The 4,957-nt window shown below is 48.0% G+C and overlaps 1 long non-coding RNA gene across 1 annotated transcript; it reads left to right on the top strand.

The window, feature by feature from the left end:
• The first annotated feature begins 403 nt into the window (after positions 1-403).
• On the top strand, positions 404-2,369 carry LOC135897757 (uncharacterized). Its single transcript, XR_010563137.2, has 2 exons — positions 404-534; positions 787-2,369. It is a non-coding gene; the product is annotated as an uncharacterized lncRNA (long non-coding RNA).
• The last annotated feature ends 2,588 nt before the right edge of the window (positions 2,370-4,957 follow it).

Below are 4,957 nucleotides of genomic sequence, written 5' to 3'. Positions count from 1 at the left end.
CAAATCATGGCATCCTGTGCCTTTTACAACTCGTGAACGCTGGATTACCATTGCAAGGTTTCGCCCTCGATCTGTGAGAAGCATTATATCAGTCCAGCTGAATGATATACCACGGACACTGATTGCGGAGGATAATATGTTCTTGCGAGAGATAAAGTGTCGTCCCCTTGTTGGAGTTCTGCCACGTAGTAAATTTAAATGCAAAAACGATGATATCCGAATGAGGCGGAAACGAGCAAAAAAAACATATGATAGTAAAAAAAATAATGTACAGTTGCGTGGCAACTGCTCTATGAACTGAGAATATGGTGGTATCAAAATGACGCCTATAGTTTGAATACACTAATATGATTGTGCATTTTAGGGAGGCACATTCTGGACTAACGCTGGAACGCCACAGTAACACCGTTCCGGCCTTTCAAGAGCCAACTGCCACGATTGTGCGCATGACTCGCATTACTAGCACATGTATAAAAGGGCTGCCCAGCCTACGTTCGTCAGTAGAAAAGGCAAGCATTGTCGAGGTCAGTCACGGTGCGTTCAAAATATTAGTGTTTGGACGTATGCAGTGCGTGGAAATCAACTTCGTCAATTAAGATCAGTGACGATTCTGAACTTTCTCTACGCAAATGATTTTTTCGCTCTGTAATATGTATTATAGCCATATTATAGCCCGAATTTGATTCTATTTGATACTCTCCACCACTTTCGCGTTATTTTTGTGCCGACATTCTTGTAGTCTTTGTTAGTCTAAAAATTTTGCGCTCGTTTTTTTTTCTTTTGCAGCGGGATTCCTGGCAAAGAAACCAAACATCACCACCTAGAACGAGAGCATGGATCCTGAACTGCGTGAAGAACCATGCGTGCTTACCTCTGAATTGCACATGCAACACATGGTACGCCAATCTTTTCTGGGGATGGTATTAGGACACATGATCAAGAATGATCGCATCGTACGCTGCATCGGGAGAAGTGTTTTAATTATATCGCTAGCTGTTGCTGGGATCAGTACCCTTATAGCCCTTGCAGCTGTCCCTGCGGGCGTACTACGGCCAGCCAACATCAGCGCTGGAAGTTCCAAGCTTACGACTGCGTGGTCTTCGTGCCACGCCAAAGACTCGCTGGATCCAAGGAACTTGCATCACATCTGTACGTCTGTGAATTCAACGTCATCTAGAAATGTAACAGAACATAGCGATTATCTTGAACATATGCTCAGTATCCGAAATGACACTTCAAATATCGGGAATGTACCCACACGCAAAGTGACTGCGCAGCCCAATCGTACCACCGAAAACGATACAGTCGTATCATACGGTAATGACGAGACTTCTTTCAATCTATCCGGCAACCGATGCGATTAGCAGTTGTGGGCGTTATCTCGCAGAAGCGAGAGGTTGCGACCGGATTCCCACGACAGCATTTCCGCGGTGTCCCAACGTTTCAATGCCAGTGTGGCGTGCAAGAACGACATGGACGTCATCGTCCCGTACCAGAAGTGGCAGTTCGGCAACCTATCCGACGATGTGTCCCTCACTGAAGTCTGTGACAAGGCCGAGGTTGTCTCCCCATCGCCGAAATTCAGGATAGCCGCCGCATGTATGATCGGTAACAGCGAGGGGAAGGGATTAGAAAAGATCGCCAAGAAACGTAATGAAATTAGCCAAGGACGGCTATATGAGCAGGAAACCTGTCGTGCGCTTCAACGTACTCACGGCATGCGGCTACACCCAGTGCGGGTCGACCAAGGACAGCGTTTGCTACATCGCCGAAAGCTGTCATTTTACTACTATCACCGAGGCGCCAGAGCGTTGCAAGAGTGCGCTCTATCTGATATGCGAAGCATTTGATCAAGATCCGGTGCCCGTCGTACTCCCGTCGTCCAGCGTCTCCGTGAGTCCGTCGGCGAAATCGGCTGTCAGCTCGGCCACGATGAAGCAGCCTGACGAGCTCGCGGCACATCTCGGGACCATCCTCGATAAGCCGTCCTTGTACAGGTGCTACTTCACTTGAAAGACTAATTGCACTGTGAGTGCTGCCATCGGCTGTCTCTGCGCTCTCGGCGAGGCACATCATGAAGAATCGCTTCGCAGCCCAGAGCCCCCAAACCTTCTCAAAGGGCGGCTGCAGTGCGTACATCATTGCAGTAGGACTTCCTGCATTCTGAAGTAATCGCTTGTTCCTCAGAAATCAAACGCATCGCAAACTAGATTGAAGCGGTCGTAATTCGGCTTCCTTTCTCTTGCGATAAGGTGTTTTAGCCGTATTTGACAGTGCTTAAGAGTGCAAAATTCATACATCGCTCCAGAATCATTTCCTTTTTTACGTAACCCTTCTGTATTATTCACAAATAAAGTCTTTTTAGCAGACACCTTTGTTCGCTGCGTGTCATTCGCGTGCAAACTTTATTGTCGGCCTAGGTGGTTTGGCACGGCACGAGAGAACGCTAAGGATAAGAAGCCTATTGATACGATAATAATGTGCTTGTGATTCTTGTTTTGGCCTTCGTGTTATCTGGCGCCTTCTGCAGCCAAACCAGAGTCTCCATTCCTTTAAGGCCATCCTAAAGAAGGTTGAATCTCGTGACCAGTGGGCATGGAACAACACAGAAAGCTTTGAAGTTAGTCACTACCAATAGAATTATTCTGCTTACGATTACCATTTTTATTTGTGTTGGCCTCAGAATAAGTCAACTCACCATCTGCGTTTATCCAAGGGCGGTTTGAGCCCCGTGAGGTTTAACTTCTTTCTTCTTAGGATTATGCACACCACACAGTTATCTTTGAAAACTACAACCGGCAAGTATGGTGTTGTCATTCCTCAGCAAGGATGGGAGTAATCGGTAAACCACAGAATATTTTCTGGAACCTTAGTGCATGCTGCTTGAAATATTATTGGGGCGTTATTTACGACACTACCTTTCTGAACTTCAAAGAAACCGTGTTTTCAAAGGCATGTAATCCGTTAGTTTCTCTAAATGTTCATATTCGCTGCGAATTGTTCTAGGTATACCTGACTATCTTGTTGAACATTATCAATTCAAGGCTTTCTGAAATCTACAAGGGAGAAGGTTAGAGAAATCTATGTTCAGTCTCAGTCAGTAAGTCTAGAGTGGTCAGTAGACCTAGTTCGCCGCCATCTTCTAAAAAAAAGGAAAATGCCCAGGCCCACGCCACAATGAGACCACACGTGGTCATGTAGTACGTTGGTTGCATGAGCAATAAGACAAAGATATGTCACGAAGTAGCAGCTGTGGATGCTGGCGCTGTCCGACGCCGGTCACTCGACCGCTCCAGGCAAGTGTGCTGTGTACTAAGCAAAAGAGTAGAACGTTGCGCTTTTTGCTTATTATGACCTCGTCGGGACAGCGTAGAATAATACACTGTCAAAAGCGGGACTTCGGAACGTTAGCTCTTTACTGAGCGAGCTTGTGCCAAGCGAAACAAGTTACACTAAAAGCACAACGACAGCGGCGAGCACAGTCGGCGATCGCCAAACCTCACCTGCGGGCCAAGCGTAGCGGCTTTTTTATCTGACTCGACGAATGTTCCAGCGTGAAAGCCAGTCCCGGTGTACCTCTCGGAAACAACTGCACAATTACTGTTCCGCTTAAAATCGGAACACATAAAGTTCGTCGAGAACATACAGAACAGATAGAATAGAGTAAGTACCCAATGCAGTCCCCAGAAAATGGATAATTAGGTGCGCGCGTCAACGCCCCCAGCCCTCTTAAAAAGCATCATCCCGATGCAAGAAACGCGAGAGCAAAAATTAAAGCACACGTAATAACACACAGAAAAAAAGGCGCAGTTACGCCATAAAGGCTAAGCACCAATTGCGATAGCAAACTAGATAGCTGTACTAAGTGAGGGTAGTAGTTTTATCGGCCGCATAAACTTGTAAACATTCATATACTAATTAACAATGATGGAATGCGTAAGCGTGACTCAACGAGGACGTAGAAAGAAGCGCACACACGGAGACAGTGCTGTCTTTGTGTGTCTGCTTCTTTCTACGTCCCTGTTCAGTCGTGCTTACACATTCTATCATGAATTCAAACCAAATAACCCGTCAACGTGTTTTAACTAAATTAACCAGCACGGAGTCACGCGCCCACAGCAAAACATGAACACACATCACTTTATGACAGCGGAAACTCTGAAAACGCCTGAGTTGGCAATCGTGGCAGCAGCCGCGAGCCGATTGACCTCCGTGGATCTGTCGCTTCAACTTCTACGAAACGTCGAAAGCACAGCGCATACTAAGCTAACGGCACTACGCGCTCTCTGCAAACATCGCACGTCGCTTTGAAGATGAACACCACGCAGGCCCGCACTCCAGGCACGTTTCGTACCGCTTTCAAGACATACGAGCGCCGGCAACGCGCCCCTACAGCGTCCGCCAAAGGCGTCTACTACAGCGTCCGCGATTCACGTGGCCAGCGCTGTGGTAGACGCCGCGGTTATGTCCGCTCTGTATGGAGCACCGGGCGAGGAGGACATCGAGGCACCGTGGCAGCCACCGCAGAAGAACGCCCCTCCCTCGCCTCACCCCGCTGCCTCGCCCGCCACAGGAGAGGGCACGCATCCGGGCCACGTTCCTCGCTAGCTCACGCGAGATTGAACCGCCTTCGCTGGCTTACCCTCACACGCTTTCACCCATACGGAACCTCACGGTGACGCCGACGGAAGAAATCCGCCTGTAGTGTCAGTATAATTGCTATCCCAATAAAAATGAAACGTCACAGAGTTGGCTATGCTTGGTAGGAACGCTTAAGATGCACAACATGGACTACTTCAGGTCGCGAGCGGCGACGATGTTATTAGACAGTTTTAGTATAGCGTACGCTATAACATTGCGTACGCTAAAAAATAGCGGGTCGTCACTGCGCATGCGCTGAACGCTAAGCTAAGTAGCGGGTATAGCGGGCGTACGCAACGCAAACGAGTTAGCGTTA

Source organism: Dermacentor albipictus, chromosome 2 (genome assembly GCF_038994185.2).
Source record: "Dermacentor albipictus isolate Rhodes 1998 colony chromosome 2, USDA_Dalb.pri_finalv2, whole genome shotgun sequence".
In the NCBI taxonomy this organism is placed as follows: Eukaryota; Metazoa; Arthropoda; class Arachnida; order Ixodida; family Ixodidae; genus Dermacentor; species Dermacentor albipictus.
This window is presented reverse-complemented; position numbering and strand designations above follow the sequence as displayed.